Source organism: Capricornis sumatraensis, chromosome X (genome assembly GCF_032405125.1).
Source record: "Capricornis sumatraensis isolate serow.1 chromosome X, serow.2, whole genome shotgun sequence".
Lineage (NCBI taxonomy): Eukaryota > Metazoa > Chordata > Mammalia > Artiodactyla > Bovidae > Capricornis > Capricornis sumatraensis.
The window spans coordinates 8,236,012-8,261,493 of NC_091092.1; the positions used below are offsets into that span (position 1 = coordinate 8,236,012).

Consider the following 25,482-nt stretch of genomic DNA (forward strand, 5'->3'; position numbering starts at 1 on the left):
AATGCTGTCTCCTGCCCATCCAGCTAGCTCATGGGCCACATGAGCCCCTTCCTCAAAGAAACCCCCAGCTCGTGAGCCAGGAAACCTCAGAACCACCAAGTGGAAACTACAGCCTGGAGAAGGAAAAAAGACAGCATCAGCCACATGTATAACCTATTAACACGTTGAAGAGATGAGTGCAGAGCAGGCAAGGGTTGCAACAGCACACACACAAGCACTAAGGGCCGTGAGTGCATTTCCATTGGGAAATGTGAGTAATCTGGGATCTTGTGAAGCAGAGCAACACTCATGCACACTAACCCTGCTCTGGCTTCGGCCACACTCAAGCATGCACAGTGTTTGAAGAAAGGCAGTCTTCCCTAGGCTGCTGGGAACCTTCTTTTCTACACAAGTGGAAACAGTGTCAGGTTAAGACTCAGAAGCCATTCACCTTCCACCTTACCCAGGGGGTAATTATTAGGAAATTAGAGGTGAAGAGGAAGCGGGCTAGACTGAGAAACAGGAATAAAAGGCTCGAGCACTGACTATGTGCCCGGTGCTGTCCTGAGCACTCACAATTGACTGAAATCCTCATAAGAACCCTCTAAGCTAGGTCTTGTTGTAAGCCCATTTACACATGCAGAGATGGAAGCACAGAGAGGTCACACAACTTGTCATGATCACACAGTTCAGAAGTGTAAGCCCTGAGAGGTCACACAACTTTCCTCAGATCACAAGTTCAGAAGTGGAAGCACTGAGAGATCAGGCAACTTGCCTAAGATCACACAGCTAAGATATGAAAAGCAGAGAGGTTAGCCAACTTGCCTAAGTTCACAGAGTTCAAGAGGAATCGAAGGGAGGTCAGGCAACTTGCCTAGGATCACAGAGCTCAAAGTGAAGAACAGAGAGGTCAGGCAACTTGCGTAAGATCACATAGCTGATAAGTGGAAGCCTACAGAAGAGAGGCAACTTGTCTAAGATTGCACATCTCAGATATGAAAGCTCAGAGAGGTTAAGCAACATTTCTAAGATCACATAGCTCAGATATGGAAGCACAGAGAGGTTAGGCAACTTACCTAAGTTCAACAGTTCAAGTGGAAGCATAGAGAGGTCAGGCAACTTGCCTTAGATCACACAGATCAGAAGTGGAAGCACAGAGAGGAGACACAACTTGCCTATGATGACACATCTGAAAAGTGGAAGTATGGAGAGGTCAGGCAACTTGCCTAAGATCACACAATTCACATATGTATGAACACAGAGGTTCGGCAACTTACCTAAGATTACAGAGCTCAAAATGGAATCATAGAGATGTTAGGCAACTTGACTAAGATGAAACCGCACAGATGTGGAAGAAGATAGTGGTCAGGCATCTTGTCTAAGATCACACAGCTCAGAAATGGAAGCACAGAGAGGTCAGGCACCTTGTCTATGATAACACAACTTTGAGGTGGAAGCACAGAAAGGTCAGGCAGTTTTCCAAAGATCACACAGCTCAGATATTGAAGAATAGAGAGGTTAAGCAATTTCCATAAGTTTAACAGCTCAATTGGATGCACAGAGAGGTCAGGCATCTTGCCTAAGATCACACAGGTCAGGGATGGAAGCACTGACAGGAAGCCTAAGATGCCACAACTCAGAAATGGCAGCACAGAGTTTTGGCAACTTGCCTAAGATGACACAGCTCATATGTGCAAGCACAGAGGTCAAGCTACTTATCTAGAATCACACAGCCCAGATGTGGAGCACAGAGATGTAAAGCAACCTGCCTAACATCACACAGGTCAGATACAGAAGCACAGAGAAGCTATGCAACTTGGCTAATATCACACAACACAGAAGTGGGAGCACAGTGAAGTCAGAAAACTTGCCTAAGATCACACAACTGAGAAGTGGAAGCACAGGTAGGCAATTTGCCTAAGATCACCCAGCTCAGAAGCAGAGCACAGAAAAGTCAGGAAACTGGCCTAGGATCAAATATTTCAGAAGTGGAAGCACAGAGAGGCAAGCCAGCTTACCTTAGATCACACAGCTCAGATATTGAAGAATAGAGAGTTTAGGCAACTTGCCTAATATCACATAGCACAGACGTAGAAGCACAGAGAGGCTGAACAACTTTCCTAAGATCACACAGCTCTTAAGTGGAAGCACAGACATATAGGAAACTTGCCTAAAATCACCGACCTCAGAAGTAGGATCACAGAAAGGTCCGGAAACCTGCCTAAGATCACAATGACAGGAGTGGAAGCAGAGAATGATGAGGAAACTGGCCTACAATCAAACAGATCTGAAGTGGAAGCACAGATAGGTCAGGCAACTTGTCTAAGATGACACAGCTCAGAAGTTGAAGCACAGAGATGTCAGACAACTTCCCTATGATTACACATTCAGAAGGGGAAGCCTAGAGAGCTTAGGCAACTTGCCTAAGATCACACAGATCAGATATAGAAGCACAGAGAGGTCTTGCATCTTGCCTACGATTACAAAGCTCAGAAGTGGAAGCACAGAGAGGTCAAGCAACTTGCCTAAGAAAACACAGCTCAGAAGTGGAAGCACAGAATGGTTAGGCAACATGCCTAAGTTCACACATCTCACATATGGAAGCACAGGGAGCTTAGGAAACTTGACTGATTCACACAGCTGAAATGGAAGCACAGATCAGTCAGGCATCTTGCATAACATCACACAGGTCAGAAGTGGAAGCACAGAGAGGTCAGGCAACTTGCCTAAGATCACAGAGCTTAAGTGGAAGCACAGACGTTAGGCCACTTGCCTAAGATCACACAGCTTAGAAGACAAAGCACAGAGATGTCAGGCAACTTCCCTATGATCACACCGCTCAGACGTGGAAGCACAGAAAGGTCAGGGTATGTGCCTCATATCACAGAGCTTAAGTGGAAACACAGAGAGGTTTGGCAACTTGCCTAAGGACAGACAGCTCAGAAGTGGAAAGACAGAGAGTTACACAGAATCCCTAAGATCACACAGCTCATAAGATGAAGCACAGAGTGATTAGGCAAGTTGTCTAAAATCACACAGCTCAGGAGTGGAAGCAAAGGCGGTAAGGCAACATGCCTAGGCTCACACATCTAAGAACTGGAAGCACAGAGAGGCTAGGAAATTTGCCTAAGATCACACAACTCAAAAGTTGAAGCACAGAGAGTACAGGCAGCTTGCCTAATATCACACAGCTTAAGTGGAACCATTGAGAGTTTAGGCAACTTGCCTTAGATCACACAGCTCAGAAGTGGAAGCATAGAAAGTTTAGGCAAATTGCCTAAGATCACACATGCCAGATATGGAAGCTCAGAGATGTTAGGTAACTTGCCTAAGATCACACTGTCCAAAATTTGAATCACAGAGAGTTTAGGCATCTTTTGTAAGATCACAAAGCTCTGAAGTAGAAGCACAGAGAGTTCAGGCAAATTTTCTAAGATAATACAGCTCAGAAGTGAAAACACAGAGAGGTTAGGCAACTTCCCTACAATCACACAGCTCAGAAGTGAAAACACAGAGAGGTTAGGCAACTTGCCTACAATCACACAGCTCAGATATGGAAGCACAGAGAGGTCAGGAAACTTCCCTATGATTACACAGCTCAGAAATGGAAGCAAAGAGAAGACAGTCAACTTGCCTAATATCACAGAGCTTAACTGGAAACACAGAGATCTTAGGCAACTGGCCTAAGATCGTAGAGCTCAAGTGGAAGAGTGAGAGGTCAGGAAACTTCCCTATGGTCACACAGCTCAGAAGCAGAAGCACAGAGAGGTTACGCAGCTTGACTAAGATGAAACGACTCAGAAGTGGATGCAGACCGTGGTTAGGGAACTTGCCAAAGTCACACAGCTCAACTGTGGAAGCACAGAGAGGCTGAGAAATTTGCCTGATATCCCACAGCTCTTGTGGAAGGGCAGGTGGGTCAGGCAACTTGCCTAAGTTCACAGAGCTCAGAAGTGCAAGCACACTGGGGTCAGGCAACTTGCCTATGATCACACAGTTCATAATAGGAAGCACAGAGAGATCAGAAAACTTGCCTACCTCACACAGCTCATCAGTTCAGTTCAGTTCAGTCACTCAGTTGTGTCCGACTCTGCGACCCCATGGACTGCAGAACACCAAGCTCCCCTGTCCATCACCAATTCCCAGAGCTTACTCAAACTCATGTCCATCGAGTCAGTGATGCCATCCAGCCATCTCATTCTCTGTCATCGCCTTCTCCTCCTGCCTTCAATCTTTCCCAGCATCAGGGTCTTTAACAAGGAGTCAGTTCTTTGTATCAAGTCGCCAAGTATTAGAGTTTCAGCATCAGTCCTTCCAATGAATATTCAGGACGGATTTCCCTTGGGATTGACTGGTTGGATCTCCTTGCAGTCCAAGGGACTCTCAAGAGTCTTCTCCAACACCACAGTTCAAAAGCATCAGTTCTTTGGTGTTCAGCTTTCTTTATAGTCCAACTCTCACATCCATACATGACTACTAGAAAAAACATAGCTTTGACTAGATGGACCTTTGTTGGCAAAGTGATGTCTCTGCTTTTTAGTATGCTGTCTAGGTTGGTCATAACTTACCTTTGAAGAAGCAAGGGTCTTTTAATTTCATGGCTGCACTCACCACCTGTAGTGATTTTGGAGCCCCCAAAAATAAAGTCTCTCACTGTTTCCATTGCTTCTCCATCTATTTGCCATGAAGTTATGGGACAGGATGCTATGATCTTAGTTTTCTGAATGTTGAGTTTTAAGCCAGCTTTTTCACTCTCCTCTTTCACTTTCATCAAGAGGCTCTTTAGTTCCTCTTCACTTTCTGCCATAAGGGTGGTGTCATCTGCATATCTGAGGTTATTGATACTTCTCCCGGCAATCTTGATTCCAGCTTGCGCTTCCTCCAGCCCAGCGTTTCTCATGATGTACTCTGCATATAAGTTAAATAAGCAGGGTGGCAATATACAACCTTGATGCAATCCTTTCCTGCTTTGGAACCAGTCTGTTCTTCCATGTCCAGTTCTAACTGTTGCTTCTTGATCTGCACACAGATTTCTCAGGAGGCAGGTAAGGTGGTCTGGTATTCCCATCTCTTGAAGATTTTTCCACAGTTTTTTTGTGGAAAAAAAACTCTGCCATCTTCTTCACACAGCTCATATCTCGAAGCAAAGAAAGTTCAGGCAGCTTGCCTAAGATCAAACAGCTCTTAAATGGAAGCAGAGAGAGGTCGGGCAACCTGACAGAGATATCAGAGCTCAGATATGGAAGCACAGAATGTCTAGGCAACCTGTTCAAGATCACACAGCTCAGAAGTGGCAGGACATAGAGGTCAGGGAACTTTCTAAGATCACACAGCTCAGAAGAGGAAGCACAGAGAGGTTAGGCAACTTTCCTAAGATCACGCAGCCTTTATATGGAAGGACAGAGAGATCAGGCAACTTGCCTAAGATCACACAGATCAGAAATGGAAGCACAGATACATAGGCAACATGCATAAGATGACACATCTTTTAAGTGGGAGCACAGAGAGGTTATGCAACTTGCCTAAGATCACACAGCTCACAAGTGGAAGCACAGAGAGGACAGGCAACTTGCCTAAGTTGACACAGCTCAGAAATGGAATAACAGATAGGTTAGGCAACTTATCTAAGACAACACAGCTCAGAAGTGGAAGTACAGAATGGTTAGGCACCTTGCCTAATATCACACAGCTCAGATATGGAAGCAGAGCGAGACTGCAGTCAACCTGCCTGAGATCACATAGCTCAAGTGGAAGACAGATAGGTCAGGCAACTTGTCTAAGGTCACAAAGCTCAAAAGTGGAAGCACAGAGAGATCACACAACTTGCCTAATGTCACACAGCTTAAGTAGAGTCACAGAGAGTTTAGGCAACTTGCCCAAGTTCACACAGCTTAAGTGGAAGCACACAGCATTCAGGCAACTTGTGCAAGATCACACAGCTCAGAAGTGTGAGTGTAAGATTAGAGAGGTTAGGCACGTTGCCTAAGATCACACATGTCAGGTATGGAAGCTCAGAGATGTTAGGTAACTTGCCTAAGATCACACAGCTGAGATGTGGAATCACAGAGAGGAAAGGCATCTTGCATAAGATCACAAAGCTCAGAAGTGAAAGCACAAAGATCAGGCAACTTGCCTGAAATAATACAGCTCAGAAATGGAAGCAGGGAAGGGTTAGGCAACTTGTCTAAGATCACACACCATAAATATAGAAGCACAGAGAGATTCAGAAACTTGTCCAAGATCACACAGCTCATGTGGAAGCACAAACAGGTTAGGCAACTTGCGTAATTTCAGTGGCTCATTGGAACCACAGAGATGTCAGGCAACTTGCGTATAATCACACAGGTCAGAAATGGAAACAAAGAGAGGTCAGACTACTTGCCTAAGATCACACAGCTCAGAAGTGCAAGCACAGAGAGGTCAGGCTACTTGCCTAAGATCACACAGCACAGACAGGGAAGCACAGAGAACAGGCAACTTGCCTAAAATAATACAGCTCAGAAATGGAAGCAGAGAATGGTTAGGCAAGTTGTCAAGATCACACAGCACAAATATAAATACACAGAGAGATTAGGAAACGTTCCTAAGTTGACACAGCTCGGAAGTGGAAGCACAGAGAGGTCAGGCAACTTGCCTAAGATCACACACCTGACAAGTGCAAGCAAAGAGATCAGACAGCTTGCTTAAGATCACACAGTTCACGAGTGGAACCACAGAGAAGATAGGTAACTTGCCTAAGACCACACAGCTCAGAAGTACAAGCACAGAAAGGTCAGGCAGCTTGCCTAAGACCACACAGCACAGTAGTGGAAGCACAGAGAGGTCAGACAACTTGCCTAAGATCACACAGCTTGGAAGTCAAAGCGCAGAGATGTTGGCAACTTCCCTGTGATCATACCGCTCAGAAGCCGAAGCACTGAGAGGTCAGGCAAGTTGCATAAGATCACACAGCTCAGATATGCAAGCAACAAGCAGTTGCTCAACTGGCCTATAATCTCACAGCTCAAAAGTGGAAGCACAGAGATGTCAGGCAACTTGCCTAAGATCAGACAGCTCAGAAGTGGAAGAACAGAGAGGTCTGGCGCCTGGCTAAGACCACACAGTTCAGGAGTTGAAACACAGAGATGTCAGGCAACTTCCCCATGATTACACATGTCTGAAGTGAAAATGTAGAAAGGCTAGGCAACTTGCCTAAGATCACAAGGTTTACATATGGATTCAGAGAGAGGTTATGCAACTTGCCTAATATCACACAGCTCAGATGTGGAAGCACAGAGAGGTCAGGCATCTTGCCTAAAATCACAAAGCTCAAAAGTGGGAGCACAGAGAGGTTACACAATGTGCTTAAGACACACAGCTCAGATATGGAACAACAGAGAGGTTAAACAACTTACCTAACATCACACAACTCTGATGTGGAAGCACAGACAGGTAAGAAAACTTATGTAAGATCACATAGCTCAGCAGTGGAAGACAGAAAAGTCAGGCAACTTGCATAGCATCATACAACCCAGAAGGGGAAGCACAGAGAAGTCAGAAAACTTGCCTAAGATCACACAGCTCAGATGTGAAAGCACAGAGAGGTCAGGCAACTTGCTTAAGATCACACAGGACATACATGGAAGCACCGAGAACAGGAAACTTGCCTAAAATAATACAGCTCAGAAATGGAAGCAGAGAATGGTTAGGCAATTTGTCAAGATAACACAGCTCAAATATGAAAACAGAGAATTTGGAAACTTGCCTAAGTTCATACAGTTCATGCGGAAGCACAGATAGGTCATGCAACTTACCTAACTTCGTACAGCTTAGAAGTGGAAGCTAGAGAGCTCAGACAACTTGCCTAATACCACAGAGCTTAAGTGGAAGCACAGAGAAGTTAGGCAAGTTTACGAAGATCACAAAGCTCGCATATGGATGCACAGAGAGGCTATTCAATTGCTTAAGATCACACAGCTCAGATATGGATGCACAGAGAGTTTACACAACTTACGTGAGTTCACGCAAACAGATGTGGAAGCACAGAGAGGTTCAGCAACATGCCTTAGATCACACAGATCAGCTATGGAAGCACAGAGAGGTTAGGAAACTTGCCTAAGATCACACAGCTCAGAACTCAAAGAACAGAGAGAGCAGGCAACTTGTTTGATCATAGAGCTCAGAATAGGAAGCACAGAGAGGTCAGGCAACTTGCCTAAGACAAATAGCTCCTAAGTGAAAGCACAGGGAACAGGAAACTTACCTAAGTTTACAGAATTCAGAAGTGGAAGCACAAAGATGCTCTGAAATTAGCCCAAGATCACACAGCTCAGATGTGGAAGCACAGGAAGATTTGGCAACATGTCTCAGATTACTAAGTTCAAAAATGGAAGCATAGAAACGTTAGGCAAGTTACCTACGATTGTACAGCTCAAATGTGGAAGCACAGAGAGGTCAGGCAATTTGGCTAAGATCACACAACTCAAAACTGGAAGCACAGAAAAGCTGGAAATTTGCCTTAGATCACAAAGCTCAGATATTGAAGCAGAGAGAAGTTAGGCAACTTGCTTAAGATCACACAGCTCAGAAGTGGAAGAACAGAGAGGTTACACAACTTACCTAAGATCACACAACTCAGAAATAGAAGCACAGAGAAGTTTGGCAACTTGTCTAAGATCACAAAGCTCAAATATGGAAGCACAGAGAGGTCAGGCAACTTGTGTAAGATCATACATCTCAGATATGGAAGCTCAGAGAAGTTAGGCAAGCTGCCTAAGATCACACAGCTCAGATGTTGAAGCACAAAGGGGTCAGGCATCTTGCCAAAGATCACAAAGCTCAGAAATAACCTTTACTACACAAAAAGCTCCAAGTAGTTAAGCCTCATCTCTGATCCTGGATCGAAATCCTCTCCTCTGGAGGTCACGAATCCTGGCATAACACAGCTTGCAGCCGCAGCCTTTCATCTTGGGAGCTCGTCTGGGATCTTCAAGGCAAGGTAAAGGTGCTTGGAGCTCTAATTATTTGCTCTCCTGGTAAGAAACGTTTCTGCTATACTTTACTAACTCTGTGGTGTGCCTGTGTGTGTGAAAGCAGCATGAAAGAGACGTGCCCTGCTCCAAGCCAGTGATGAGCCCTGCTCTACAGTTTTGTGGTGCCTCATAATGACTGAAGGCAGCCCCCAAAAGGGAGCCTTGTCAGGGGTTTATACCAACCTGCCAATGCCAAGAGGCACTCAACGTCCATGCAAGGGGAACAGTCAGAAATGGATGAAGCATATGGACTTTTTCAGTCACCTTCTCCTAGTCTCTTTGACCATTTTGTAACTGCCTGAGGAATTAAAACTACTAACCAAACCCTGTCAGATCACCGTCTTTCAAGGGACTTGCGATCCACGCTGTTGGTTGTTTTATCAGACACTAGAGACAAGGGCATGTTCGGCAGCTAGGTGGAGCACTAGCTCCAAGAATGTCTCAGGCAAGCAGTTGCTCTCCTGGCCGCCTGCCTCGGGGGCTAGCAACCTGAAAGTGAATCTTTATCGCGGCTGTGCCTCCGATTGATGTGGATAGGAGTACTGCTGGTGACCATGAGGTTTTTGAGGACACAGATTGGGAATGCCAGGATCTGGTCAGATTGGAAGTGCAATGGGCTTCTTCCTTTGGGAGCGCTAGCTCTTAGCGGACCAGAGGAGGCTCTCCAGTGGCTTTGGAAGGCATGAACCTAATAGCTCGAGGACAAAAATTAATTTTTCCTCACTGGCCAGCCTTTTACCACCTCTTTTGCTATCACATATACTGGTGTGGTGGAGAAGGCAATGGCACCCCACTCCAGCACTCTTGCCTGGAAAATCCCATGGGCCAAGGAGCCTGGTGGGCTGCAGTCGGTGGGGTCGCTAGGAGTCGGACACGACTGAGCAACTTCACTTTCACTTTTCACTTTCCTGCATTGGAGAAGGAAATGGCAACCCACTCCTGTGTTCTTGCCTGGAGAATCCCAGGGACAGGGGAGCCTGGTAGGCTGCCATCTATGGGGTCGCACAGAGTTGGACACGACTGAAGCGACTTAGCATACTGGTGTGGTGACACTTGGAAGGGACATCTTGGGACACCAAGAAACAGGTTAACTCCAGCCAGGGAAGGATGCTTAAGTGGAAGACTTGTCTCCACCCCCATCTAGAGCAGGGAGGGACACCTCTGGTAGAAAAAAAGCACTGGTCATTGATTTTTTTCTCTTATAGATGGGAGCTAAAATTCCAGCCTCACTCCTTTGAACTGTATCCTAAAAAACTGGGATAGATTCAATCCCTACAGCTTAAAGAAAACACACCTGATCTTCCCATGTGATACTGCATGGCCACGGGATCCATTGGAAGATGGCGAACAATGGCTGGTTGGAGGGTCTCTTAATTATAATACTGTCTTACAATTAGACCGGTTCTGTAGAAAACAAGGGAAATGAGTAGAAGTAGCAGGTGTGTTGCCTTTTTTATCTCTGTGAGACATGCCAGACTTATGTCCTAATGGTATAGATTTGGGTGTGAAAGCCTCAGCTCTCTCCTGTCCTCCTATGAGAGGGAGGATAGAAGACAAAGAGATAAGGAAAACAGGTTTCTCCAATCTATCTCTGGGATCATATGCATGCAAAGGGCAACCTGAGAGGCTGAGGAACAGCCACACAAGCCATTGCCTCTCCATGAAGCACCCACTGGGGAAAATAACCAATCCATCAGAGTTAATAACCCCTTTTCTTATCAAGAAATACAAAGAATCAAGGAAGATCTGGGAAACTATTTGGAGGACCCAGAAAAATATATTAGAGCCTTTAAGGGTGTTACTCCGCTTTATGATCTTACTTGGAAGGATGTGATGTATATCCTGGGGCAAACACTAACTTCTGACTCAAAAACTCAAGCTTTGAAGAAAGATATTGCCTATGGAGATGAATGGTTTGGTAATGAATCAGCAGGAAAGAGGGAGGACAACATAGCCATCCTCCCTACTGGGAATCAGGTAGTCCCAACTACAGAACCAGACTGTGACTATAACATGGGTAAAGTAAGATGGAATCCGGGTCATTTTGTCAGATGTATTCTTGAAGGACACAGGCGAGCATGTGCTAAGACTTTAAACTATGCCAAACTGGCAAACATAGAACAGGAAGAGAAGGAAGCACCTGTTAAATTCCTAGATAGACTGCAAGAAGCCCTTCACAGATTCACCAAGACTGATCCTGAAAGTGAAGAGGCAAGAGTGATCTTAAAGGATAGATTTTTCACTCAGTCGGCTCCAGATATCTGCTGTAAGCTACTAAAACAGCCATATGGACCAAATCAGTCTTTAGATAATCTGTTGCAACTGGCTCATAGTTTAGTATGGCAAGAAATATGAGGAGAAGAAGGAAAGGCAGAGAAGACCAAGGAACAGGCTGAAGGCCTAATAATGGCAGTCAGAACCATTCTGAGACAGCCTGAGAAAAGTGCCCAGAGGGACCCAGGTGGAAAGGCATGGATTTGCTATTACTGTGGAAAGGAGGGGCACCTCAAGTGGAATTGCCCTCAGGCTTCTAAGCTGCCCCTGAATCCATGTCCAGCCTGCAAAGACCACACTGGAGGAGAGACTGCCCCCAGAGGTATAGGCCCCAGAGGTCAGACTCTCAGGACAATCAGGACCGAAGCTGCCTAGGAGTCCCCACACAAGCTCCGGTCTTAATTACACCTGAAGAAACCTGGCTATTAATAACTGTGGGGGACCAATCCATTGATTTCCTTTTTCACAATGGGGCAACTTACTCCGTGCTTACTGAAGCCCCTGGCCCACTTTCTCCCCGATCCAGTACTGTGATGGAAATGTCTGGATGAGCCAAACGTTATTATTTCAGTCGTCCTCTAAGTTGCACCTGGGGCTCTGTGCTGTTTTCACAAAAGTTTCTGATCATGTGAGAGTCTCCCTCACCACTTTTTGGGGAGGGATATACTGAGCAAGGTCCATGCCTCTGTTTTCATGAATATGGAGCCCTCTCTTTCTCTCCCATTAATTGAACAAAATGTAAATCCTAGAATGTGGGCTGATGGGAAAACTGTAGGTCGATCACAAAATGCTGTTTCTGTGGTTATCAAGCTCAAAGACCCACACATATTTCCACATCAAAAGCAGTATGCTCTAAAACCCGAGATTAAGAAAGGGCTTGTAGGGAACAAGGTATAAAGAAGGTTGAGAAGTGCTTGCAAACGAGACTCTCAACCAGGGCTGAACATTCTTGCAAACGAGATGTTCTGCCCAGTGTAGGGAACTGGGTTTAAGGAAGGTTGAAAAGTGCTTGCAAACGAGACTCACAACCTGAGCTGAACATTCTTGCAAACGAGATGTTCAGCTAAGAATCCTGTTTGTTCCCGTGGGAAAAGAACATTTTTTGCACACAAGGATGTTTCTCTGATTCCTCAAAAGGAACAGACCCTGGGACAAAACGGATTCTAAGTTGATAAGGAAGTTCCCCAAAACAAAGTCTTAGCTGCAGTAAATAAGTCAAGGTAAAGGTTATCTCGCCCTGCGCCTGCGCACTGTATAGTCTCTGAATCCTAGTGCTTGGCAGCTTGCCCTGTAGGTTGCTGTGCAAGGGATATAAAATAAAGCAGCTGTAAGAAGCAAGGGTTAAAATATAAAGATTTAAACCACTCTGCAGTGTTGGTGTTTCATTCTGTCGCCGGCATCTGGCGCCCAACGTGGGGCACGACGGAACTGAAAGGGTAAGCACCCCGGGGCAAAAGTCTAAAAGGGAGACTTTCGGGAAATAGAAAAAAATAAAATAAAATACAAATCCAAAAGGGTAAACACCCTGGAGCAAAAGGCTAAAAGGGGGACTTTCAAAAAAAAGAAGAAAAGAATAAAAATCCGAAAGGGTAAATACCCCAGAGCAAAAGGCTGAAAGGGGGACTTTCGAAAAAAAGAGAAAAGAATAAAAATCCGAAAGGGAGAGCACCCCGGAGCAAAACGCTGAAAGGGGGACTTTCGAAAAAATAAGAAAAATAAGAGAAAAAGAACAACAACAAAAAAAAAACTATGGGGAATTCCCCGTCTTTAAAGTCACAATATATGGAGCTGGTTAAGGGGCTCCTGCATTCTATAAAAATTAAAACGTCTACTCGCTGCTTGAGTGAGTTATTCTGTCTTATAGAGCAGCATTGTTATTGGTTTCAATATCAAACAAAAGTACAGCTAAATTTAAAGAAATGAAAAATGGTGCAAAAAGAGTTAAGAAGGCAACATCAAAAAGGAAATGTGATTCCTTTAAGGCTGTGGACTCTATGTAGCGCTATAACACAGGCTTTAAAATTAATGGCTGCTGACTGTGAGGCCGCCTCACATTATCTTGAGGAGGGGGCTTCACCTCGGCCTCCGCCCAAACCTCCGGATGATAGTAAAGATTCATTCACTGAGTCAGATAGAGATGTGAGTTCTGGGGAAGATTCAGATTCTGTAGAGGCAATGACTGCTGCCTTTTAAAAGGTTTTATTAAATAAAAAACAAACTTCCAAGGCTGTTAACCCTTCTGCACCACCTTACGCATCCCTATTTCCAGTAGCTGCCGACAAGGCTGAGGTAGGGAGAGAGAATCAATGGTTTTAGAAGTACGGGAAAAGGTATATTTTGGGAAATGCTTATTAATGACTCTCGTCCTTTAATGTCACTGATTATTAAAGGTAAACAGTTTGAAGGATTAGTGGATACAGGAGCAGATGTTTCGGTTATTTCTCTCCAGCAGTGGCCTAATGACTGGAAAAAAGAAAAAATTCCTCTTGTTTTACCAGGCTTAGGATCAATAGCAGATGTGTGGAGAAGCGCTCAACCTTTGTCATGTCAATTGTCTAATGGAAAAAAAGTATTTATTTCTTTTTACATTGTTAATATACCTATTAATATCTGGGGAAGAGATCTTTTATTTTCTTTAGGAACAACGCTCACCATCTCGTCGGAAAACTTGTAGCCACTGCTCAAATTCCTCGAGCTCTCCCATTGAAATGGTTAACTGATGTCCCTAAATGGGTTGAGCAGTGGCCGCTTCCAAAAGTGAAGCTCGAGGCTTTAGAACAATTAGTAAAAGAACAGCTTCAATCTGGCCATATTGAACCTTCCACATCTCCTTGAAATTCTCCTGTTTTTGTCATTAAAAAAAAAATCTGGTAAATGGAAAATGTTGACTGATTTAAGGGAAGTTAACAAATGTATAGAACCTATGGGAGCTTTGCAATTAGGTCTCTCTTCTCCTGCTTTGATTCCACAGGATTGGTCTTTGATGGTTTTAGATTTAAAAGATTGTTTTTTTTAATATTCCTTTGCAAATAAAAGATAGAAATAAATTTGCTTTTACTATTCCAGTATATAATCATGGGCAGCCCGTAAAACGTTATCAATGGACAGTGTTGCCTCAAGGAATGATTAATAGCCCTACACTTTGTCAGGAGTTTGTTGATCGTGCTCTTATTACTGTGAGACAACAATTTTCTAATTGTCTTCTCTATCATTATATGGATGATCTTCTATTGGCAGCTCCTAGTAAAGAGAAAAGAGATAGATTTTTTATTTATGTAAAAAAGGCTTTAAGTGATTTTAATCTTCAAATTGCTCCTGAAAAAATTCAAACTGAATTTCCTATTTCATATTTAGGTGCTATTTTGAAACGACAAAGAATAAAACCTCAAAAGGTCCAAATTAGATGAGATAATTTGAAAACTCTTAATGATTTTCAAAAGCTTTTGGGTGATATTAACTGGTTACGTCCCATGTTAGGGATTCCTACACATCAATTGCGTCATTTATTTTCTACTTTAGAAGGTGATACTGCTCTTAACAGTCCTCGATCTCTTACTTCTCAAGCAAAAGAGGAATTACACTTTGTAGAGCAACGGTTAAATAAAGGGTTTCTTACTTATCTACAACAGGATCAACCTATATATTTCATAGTGTTCCATACTCCCTATTCTCCTACTGGAGTTATTGCTCAATCTGCAGGGTTGATTGAGTGGGTATTTTTACCCAATAACTATACAAAAAAGCTTACTGCTTATATGGATAAAATTGCTTTCCTTATTTTGAAAGGTCGAGGCCATATTACTCAGTTAATTGGAAGTGACCCTCAAACAATTATTACTCAACTTACTTCCACCCAAATTTCTAATTGCTTACAGTTTAATGAAAATTGGCAGATAGCTCTTGCATCTTATTCAGGGACTTTTTCTAATCAATATCCTCAATCTAAAATGATAGATTTTCTTCGACATACATCAATGGTTTATAAATCTCCTATATCTAATATTCCAGTTGAAGAAAAAACTATTTTTACAGATGCCAATAAAAATACTGCTGGCTATTGGACTGATACTACTTCTAAAGTTGTTCCACATTCCTTTTCTTCTGTGCAGCCTGCTGAACTTTGGGCCATTTGTTTGGCATTACAGGATTTTTTTGATATTCCTATTAATATTGTTTCTGATTCTAAATATGCAGTCTTTTCATGTATTTATCTTCCTGAAGCCAGTCTACCGGTAACTTTAAAAACTAATATTGATAATTTTTTCAGGTTCAACAATTATTAATTAGGCGAACTAACCCTGTCTTTTTTACTCATATTTGAGCTCATTCTTCTCTCCCTGGACCATTATCTCAAGGAAATGCAAATATAGATGCCTTACTCGTTCCTGGTGGGAAAATGTTAAAAACAAGATGGTCCATTCCAGTAATTATTCTTTGGTCATTGTGAAAGCACGGACTGAACTTTGGTTGCCTGTTAATCTTACTCGACCTTGGTCGGACTCTTTTGCTGTTACTCATCTTGTGAATGCTGTACAAACTCTTCTCCATCGATCTCAAAGAATGCTTGGCGTTGTCATCGCATCAATTCTTGCCGTGGCTTCAGTAACAGCAACAGCAACTGTAGCAGGTCTTGCTTTGCATCAAGGCATACAGACTGCTGATTTTGTCAGGAAATGGCATAAAGATGCTCATTTATTGTGGCAACAACAGCATGATTTGGACTCTCAATTGGCTACTGATGTATTTAATTTACAACATACTGTTTCCTGGTTAGGAGATCAAGTGACTGTGTTAGCTACTGTGTTAAAATGTGATTGGAACTCATCTCACCTATGTGTAACCCCTGTTCCCTTTAATATGAGTGAGGATTAAGAAAAGGTGAAAAGGTCTTTAGTGGGACACCAGAATTTAACTGCTGAAATTATGGAATTGGAACAAACTATATTGTCAACTTTTAGTAAGACGCTGCCTGATATTCTTGGTTCTGATACACTGAAGAGTCTTCAAGAAGGATTAGATAACCTTAATCCTTTAGGGCATGTATCTGCATTGTTAACAACATCCTTTGTGAATACTTTGTTAATTGTTGCTTTATGTTTTATTGCTTTTATAGTCTACCGGCGCTGGTGAAAAGGGAAACAATTAAAAGAAGAAGCTTTGCGCATTCAAGTGCTTATTCAGCATCTACAAGAAAAGAAAGGGGGAGATGTAGGGAACAAGGTATAAAGAAGGTTGAGAAGTGCTTGCAAATGAGACTCTCAACCAGGGCTGAACATTCTTGCAAACGAGATGTTCTGCCCAGTGTAGGGAACTAGGTTTAAGGAAGGTTGAAAAGTGCTTGCAAACGAGACTCTCAACCAGGGCTGAACATTCTTGCAAACGAGATGTTCTGCCCAGTGTAGGGAACTAGGTTTAAGGAAGGTTGAGAAGTGCTTGCAAACGAGACTCTCAACCTGAGCTGAACATTCTTGCAAACGAGATGTTCAGCTAAGAATCCTGTTTGTTCCCGTGGGAAAAGAACATTTCTTGCACACAAGAATGTTTCTCTGATTCCTCAAAAGGAACAGACCCTGGGACAAAACGGATTCTAAGTTGATAAGAAAGTTCCCCAAAACAAAGTCTTAGCTGCAGTAAATAAGTCAAGGTAAAGGTTATTTTGCCCTGCGCCTGCGCACTGTATAGTCTCTGAATCCTAGTGCTTGGCAGCTTGCCCTGTAGGTTGTTGTGCAAGGGATATAAAATAAAGCAGCTGTAAGAAGCAAGGGTTAAAATATAAAGATTTAAACCACTCTGCAGTGTTGGTGTTTCATTCCGTCGCCGGCAGGGCTAAAACCTATCATTGAAAATTGAAGAGTAGGGGCTACTAATTCCATATAACAGTCCACGCAACACTTCTGTTTTGGGTGTGAAAAAGTCAAATGATAAATGGAGACTAACTAGTTCAGTTCAGTTCAGTCGCTCAGTTGTGTCCGACTCTTTGCAACCCCATGAGCTGCTGCACGCCAGGCCTCCCTGTCCATCGCCAACTACCAGAGTCTACCCAAACCCATGTCCATTGACTCGGTTCGGTGATGCCATCCAACCATCTCATCCTCTGTCATCCCCTTATCCTCCTGCCCTCAATCTTTCAAAGCATCAGGGTCTTTCCAAATGAGTCAGTTCTTCACATCAGGTGGCCAAAGTATTGGAGTTTCAACTTCAACATCAGTCCTTCCAATGAACACCCAGGACTGATCTCCTTTAGGATGGACTGGTTGGATCTCCTTGCAGTCCAAGGGACTCTCAAGAGTCTTCTCCAACACCACAGTTCAAAGAATCAATTCTTCAGTGCTCAGCTTTCTTTATAGTCCAACTCTCACATCCATACACGACTACTGGAAAAATCACAGCCTTGACTAGACGGACCTTTACCGACAAAGTAATGTCTTTCTTTTTAATATGCTGTCTAGGTTGGTCATAACTTTCCTTCCAAGGAGTAAACGTCTTTTAATTTCATGGCTGCAATCACCATCTGCAGTAATTTTGGAGCCCAAAAAATAAAGTCAGTTCAAAAAATAAAGTCAGCTACTGTTTCCACTGTTTCCCCATCTATTTCCCATGAAGTGATGGGACTGGATGCCATGATCTTCGTTTTCTGAATGTTGACCTTTAAGCCAACTTTTTCGCTCTCCTCTTTCACTTTCATCAAGAGGCTTTTTAGCTCCTCTTCACTTTCTGCCATAAGGGTGGTGTCATTTGCATATCTGAGGTTATTGATATTTCTCCTGGCAATCTTGATTCCAGCTTGTGTTTCTTCCAGCCCAGCGTTTCTCATGATGTACTCTGCATATAAGTTAAATAAGCAGGGTGACAGTATAACAGCCTTGACGTACTCCTTTTCCTATTTGGAACCAGTCTGTTGTTCCATGTCCAGTTCTAACTGTTGCTTCCTGACCTGCATACAGGTTTCTCAAGAGACAGGTCAGGTGACTAGTTCAAGATTCACAAATAATAAATGAGGCTGTGGTTCCTTTACTCCCCATGGTGCCTAATCCTTTTACTTTGTCTAAAATTCTGGAATGAGCCAAATATTTTTCAGTAATTGATTTAAAATATGCCTTCTATTCTATACCATTGGTGGAGGAAAGTCAATTAGTATTTGCCTTTGAAGACTCTACCCAGCCAGATTCTCAGTTAACCTGGACAGTTTTGCACTAGGGGTTTCATGACAGCCCTCATTTATTTGAACAGAGTTTGTCACAGGATATATAAACTTTAATAGCCCCAAGGCAGTGTCATTACAATATATAGATGATAATCTGCTCTGTGATGAGACAGAGGAAGCTTGCTCACAAGCCTCAGAAGACTTCCTAAACTTTTTGACTGGCTGCGGTTATAAGGCATCTAGAGAAAAGGCTCAGCTTTGTCAACAATCTGTTAAATATCTGGGCCTAGTCATATCTAAAGGGATGAGGGCCATAGGCCGTGAGAGAATTAAATCTGTACTAAATCATCCCCTACCTATGACTTTGAGACAATTTAGAGGATTTGGGGGAATCACAGGTTACTGTCGCATTTGGATTCCGGATTATGCCTGGCCTTTATATAAACTTGTAACTGAGACTCAACAAGCCCAAACTGACACACTGGTTTGGTCTCCAGATATTCAAAAGGCTTTTAAGACTGTTCAAACTGTTCTCCTGCAAGTTTCCACTTGAGCTTGCCCACAGGATCAGAGTTGAATCTATTTGTCACTGAAAGGAAAGGTATGGCCTTGCGAGTTATGACACAACCCCAAGAACCTCACCAACAACCTGCAGCTTATCTAAACAAAGAATCTAAGAGTAATTTCTGCTATCGCTTTACTAGTGCCTGAAGCTCTTAAGTTCACTAGTGGGCGAAATCTTACTGTACTGACTTCTCATGATGTGAGTGGAATCTCAAACTCTGAAGTTAATATTGGATGACAGACAGTTGGTTTCTTAAATATCAGTCATTGTTATATAACTCAAATTTCAGCTTTTCAAAAGACATTATGGGAACTCCGGGAGGTAACTCCTGACCCAGCCTCTGAGTCAAACAAGTCACTGTTTGAGCAGGAACGGTCCTGATAAAGACATTGGGACCTGGAGGAGGGGATCTGGAATGAGCCAAAGTAAAATCTCTTGAGCCCCTCTGGGAAGGTCCTTACCAGGTTATTCTTTCTTCTCCCACAGCTGTCATGGTGTCAGGAAGTGATTCATGGGTGCACCACACTCGAGTTAAAAAGTGGCACCCTGACCCCTCAGACTAAACAACATCATTTTTATGTCTTAGTTCTCTATACTTTTACTTTTCAGATGGGCCTGATAATCTATGTGGGCCTGCTTTTGCTGACTCCAAAAACCCTGAGTCTGCTGTTTGAGTCTCAAGTCAATGCCTTCCTGTCCTGGGCTCATTCCTATGCTGCATTCCACAATTGGTCTAGTTGCTGGGTCTGTGGAGCACTCCCCTCCTCATCAGTGGAAGCCTTCCTGTGGTGGACATCTCCACTTCAGAGAAAGGACTTTCTCCAAGTTGGCGACTACCTTCTCCAACAACAATCATATGTGATACCACTTCTTAATCTGATGACGTCTAACAATGCTAAGATGGACTGTTGTAACAGTTTGTACCTTAACTACAGACATAATGTGACTTTTAACTTTGATTATACTTAGTCTTGGTTTAATGACTCTTTTGCTGCATATAAGAAGAATTGATGCTTTTGAACTGTGGTGTTGGAGAAGACTCTTGAGAGTCCCTTGGACTGCAAGGAGATCCAACCAGTCCATCCTTTTAGGATCAGTCCTGGGTGTTCATTGGAAAGACTGATGCTGAAGCTGAAACTCCAGTACTTCGGCCACCTCATGTGAAGAGTTGACTCATTGGAAAAGACCCTGATGCTGGGAGGGATTAGAGGCAGGAGGAGAAGGGGACAACAGAGGATGAGATGGCTGGATGGCATCACTGACTCGATGGACGTGAGTCTGAGTGAACTCCGGGAGTTGGTGATGGACAGGGAGGCATGGCGTGCTGCAATTCATGGGGTCGCAAATAGTCGGACACGACTGAGTGACTGAACTGAACTGAAGAGACAAATGGGTCTAGGTCTGGTGGTTTTTAACTTGATTTTATTAAATATGGGGTGAGGTCATATGGCTAACTCCTGAAAAGGGACACCTAATGTCTAGTGCCCCCATATGCTGGGAAGAAATAGAGCCATCCCCAGAAGTTAGCCAACAAGTTAATTACAATGACTGGAAACAATTGGGGGTTTTGCCTCAAGAAATATGCAATGTAATCATGTCTATGTTTTATAATCCCAGTACAGGTCCTCCTTTTGCCTGGCCAGGCATTGACTGGGACTGGACCCCTCAGTCATGCTGGCTTGCTCCAAACAGAACCTACTGGATATGCCGTTCTTATCTATGGGTGTGGCTTCCCCCTGGCTGGATAGGGAGATGCACCCTAAGTCTAGCTTTTACTCATGGCTTCATATTTTCAGAGCTTCCAGAGAAGCCTGGTAACTTGCCATACCCTAGAACTTGTTGGATAAGGTCTGTATTTCACTGGCATGATTATTTGGCTGCAATATTCATTCCCTCTCTGGGAACCTCAGATGTTATCCTATGAGTTGATGCTCTGACTAATTTTACTCAACAAGCCTTACAAGATTGTCAAAAAGCTATTTAAGCCCTTAATGCTGAACAAATACAAATTATAAAGGTGGTTTTAAAAAACAGATTGGGCTTAGATAATCTAACAGCCCCACAAGAAGGAACTTGTGCCATTATTCATACTCAGCGTAGTACATATATACCAGATATGAGCACTAATGCTACTCAATTTACTAAACACATGAACGCAATGATTCAGGCTATGGATACTCCTGAAGCCTCAGTTGCTTCAATTTGGGAGATGTTAACTAGTTCCCCATGGTGGAAAACTATCTGAATTGTAATAATTCTGATTGTTCTGTTTTTGCTGCTTGCCCCTTGCACTTGTAAGTGTGTAGCTGGATTTGTTTCTAGCCACATGAAGGCTTTTAAGTTACAACTGGTTGTCCAAGCTCCTATGAGTGCTGCAGCTTTCTCTAACTACTACTTGGGGCCTCTGGGTCAGAGAACCTCGATATGAGGGTTAGGAGAATATGTTGCCTCACCAGTTTAGGGATGACACCCCTTGTCAGCTCAGAAGCAGTTATGGAATAAGAATGCTGCCCCTTTCCCCTAGACAACATAATTCCCCTAAAAGAAAAGGGGGGAATGATAGGGTAACAGGTAGGAAGGCCAGAGGTCCCCAAGTGGCAGGAGGAAATAAACCGCAAGTGGCAGACATTTTTTTTTCCTTCTCTGTTGCCAAAACTAGTTCTGCCTAAGACTAACTTTTTTCTTTTCTCAAACCTTGGGCTGATAATGGCTCAACAAACCAGTATTCATGTCAATTGTTTTATGGCCAGAGGATGACACACCTCATGCCATCCAATCTCAAAAATACATATTGTGGGAGAGAGGCCTGGTGAAACTCCCTCAGCCTTGAGGTGTGTCTCATCTGACTAGCAGCTTGCTAACAGACATAAAATGCCTTGCTAAAAACAAGCAAGGGGGCACTCTTTCTGTCCCCTCTGATGTCTATGTCAGAAGCTTTCCCTATCTCTGTTAAACTTTAATAAAACTTTGCTACACAAAAAGCTCCACGTACTCAAGTCTCATCTCTGACCCTGGATCGAAATCCTCTTCTCTGGGGGTCATGAATCCTGGCATAACATACGGTTTGCAGCAGCAACCTTTCAATATGAAGAGAAAGAGAGGCTTGTGGCTGAATAGGAAAGAGAGGTCCAAGGAGTGATACTTAATCTTCAATGTCTGTAAACTTGAGCAAAATTAAAAGTTAATGTAAAGGAGCCATCCCATTTAATTTTTTACCTTTAAATTTTCCCATACACTCATTTTCCTTCTCAACCTTATTTCCACTGCAGAGTTAAGAGACATCTCAAATGGAATAGTATAAATTGTGACCCCAATATATATTGAGTTATTAGTAAATGAAAGAATGAGCCATTGTATTCCAATACAATGGTAGTACTTTTTAAATTTTTTGTCTCACATAGAGACAGCAGATATTAGAAATTCTGGTGTGGCATACCTGGATATGGCATGATCTGAGGACCCATGCAGTGTTGAATGGAAGACAGGTCTAGAATTGTCCTATCAATGCACTAACCTAGGGAGCAGTCCAGGAGCAGCAATTAAGCAATACGACAGCTTGCTGCTCTGGTGCCATCTCTCACTGAGCTCAGTGCCACTCACTGAGCTTGCCAGGTGAGTCAAAGACAAGCCTGTATTCCCAGGATGGGAACTGGATTAGGGTCTGCTCAGAGGCATGATGTTGCGCTCCTCTTAGGAGCTTTTGAGTCTCGCTAGAGCCTAGACATCCTTCTCTCTTTACAAGTTTGAACTCAAGCCATATCAGAAAGACATTTGCTTCCTTTCTAATGACATCTACCTTCTCTTCTCCTGGAGAACCAGGAGAAATGACCTCACACAATGCCTGCCATAGCCCCAGGTTCTCTTATTCACCCCTCAGGAGAGCTCTGTGTTAGAGATGAGCCCCATTTCACAGATGACAGGGCTCCTCCTCTTACAGCTTCTATTGCCTGTCCAGATAAGTGGGAACCTGGGGTGAGCTTCCATCCCTTGCCCTCTCTGGGGGACAGTGGAGCAGCCTTCATTTTAGACAATGGGCGGGAGAAATGGTCACTTTGCTCTCCCTGATATAACAGGCTCCAGGGGTACTCCCTCAAAAGCCCTTATTGATGAGTATGATAGTGCAGATACATGTGCTCATGCTTTCATTACCTAGGAAAATCATTCACTGTGTTCAATTTCATGCGGAGATGAATTAAAATCAAAATGAATTGCCAGCATATTCCATGCCATATATCTCCATGTGTGTGTGTGTGTGTGTGTGTGTGTGTGTGTGTGTGTGTGTGTATCATTGGGCTATGTATAGGAAATATCTAAGGTCATTACTTATAAAAGTACAGTGTGCCAGGTAAAAATGTTGAGATGACATACCTCTGAGAGGTAGACATTTCCTTCTTTACCTCAGAGTCCCCCTTCCCTAGTGGGCAGGACAGCTTTTGAAGACTGGGGAAAATAGAGTATCATTTGTATGTGGAAGCCCTTCAAGGGTAAAGTCTGGAAGGTTCCACAGGGGGCATTTTCAGATACCCAGAAGCAAAGAGCAGGGAGATGGCAAAGGAGGGGCAGGTCTGATGGCCTTCAGTGGAGCAGGAGCTGATCAGAGCAGTGCTTCAGCTGGGCACCTCCCTGGCAGCCCCCAGGTTACCACTGTCTGCAGCTGAGAACCAGGAATGCTCTTGGGTAAGAATCTTCCCTGAGTCATGAGAGGATGGGCACAGGGCCAGGCACCCAGGGAGAGTCCAATGCTTGTCTGCTTCCTTCACCTCCATTCTCTGTATTCACTGCTTATATTCTCCACCTTCAGTTGGGTTCATCCCTTGCTGCTGCTGCTGCTAAGTCGCTTCAGTCGTGTCCGACTCTGTGCGACCCCATAGACGGCAGCCCACCAGGCTCCCCCGTCTCTGGGATTCTCCAGGCAAGAACACTGGAGTGGGTTGCCATTTCCTTCTCCAATGCATGAAAGGGAAAAGTAATAGTGAAGTCGCTCAGTCGTGCCCAACTTTTCGCGATTCTATGGACTGCAGCCTACCAGGCTCGTCCATCCATGGGATTTTCCAGGCAAGAGTACTGGAGTGGGGTGCCATTGCCTTCTCCGGGGTTCATCCCTTAACTTCATGCTAATCACCACTCCTAACATTCACATTTTGGCTGAGTAGTAAGAAAAATAATAATACTCATAAAACTGAAAAAAAAAAAAAAAGAAACCCACAGCAGTGATAAAAGATACCAAGCACACATATTAGATGAACTACTGATTTATCAAGGTAAATTAAATCCCAGCATCAACTCCTAGTCTTCTGACTGAAAAGGCTCTATCCATAGTCTGTTTCTATAGTGAGTGTACTGTGATAGGACTGAGGCCAACACAGGTTAGGGACTCAACCCAGGCCCTGTGGCCAGTTGATGTCTCTGAAATTGGGCATTTGTTTGATGACTTCTGTCTAGCTGACCTGTCCCTACTCTCTACCCTCCTGTACTATCCTTCCTGTACTAATCCTCCTTCAATAAGAAGTGACTTGCTAATCTTCCTTTTGGGGGTTCAATAAGAAGTTACTTCTGGTCAAACTAGAATTTAAAAAATGGGACCAGAAAGCATGAGGAAGTAGGAAGTGATGAGATGGAACCAAAGTTTATTTCGTGATTCTACCTTTCCAGATACTTTTTCAAATCTTCTATTTAATAGGGCATAGGAGACACATTCCCAGGTGGCACTAATGGTAAAGGACCCATGTTTCAATGCAGGCAGATGTAACAAATTTGAGTTTGATCCTTGGGTCAGGAAGATCCCCTGGAGAAGGAAATGGTAACCCACCCCAGTATTATTGCCTGGAGAATCCCATGGACTTAGGAGCCTGGTGGGCTGCAGTCCATAGGGTTGCACAGAGTCAGACATGCCTGAAGTGACTTAGCACACACTCATGCACAAGACACAAGGTGGCCCTGGAGTAATACGTCTAAAGTCCTCTTGCAGGACAGCCATTCTTTGAGGTTTTCCCCTTTTCTTCTTCAAGTCTAGAAGTAGGTGCCCATAGTCCTATTTTACAGATGGTCAACCTCAGACTGACAGAGAATGTAAAATTTCCAGGCTCAGGTGTCTACCCTTTGCTCTCTGTACAGGCAAAGCAGCAGCTCCATTTTAGATGGTAGATTTCCAGGGCTTAAAGATTGATAGTGGAAAACTGACCTGATGCCGGATCTAGGTTGTGTCATGCTCTCTATTGGATGTGAAGATGATAATGGGGATGAAATCCTACTCCATGGGTCAGGAGGAATGGGTGTGGGGGCCACAATGATTAGCTGATTCCTGAGGTGCTGAACGGAACCCAGAAAGCTGCACAAGCTGTTGCTCTTTGGAAAGAGGACCTGAATTGTAGGATATTAACATGTTCACAACTACTATATAAAACCTGTTTTACATTTTATCTCATTCAGTCCTAATCTCTATTCAAGGCCAATATGCACTTACAAACACTGAGGAAGAGAAATTTTTGTATGATTTTTTAAAATTGAAA

General features: G+C 43.5%; 1 protein-coding gene across 2 annotated transcripts in view; it reads left to right on the forward strand.

Annotated features, from left to right (window-relative positions):
* The first annotated feature begins 12,627 nt into the window (after positions 1–12,627).
* Positions 12,628–25,482, forward strand: part of LOC138071347 (protein BEX2) — a 54,487-nt gene continuing 41,632 nt past the window's right edge. Inside the window, exon 1 of one of the 2 annotated variants that reach the window (XM_068962882.1) lies at positions 12,628–12,700. The gene's annotated coding sequence lies outside the window, so the exon portion shown is untranslated. The remainder of the gene's footprint in view (positions 12,701–25,482) is intronic. The other variant, XM_068962883.1, reaches the window with a different exon arrangement.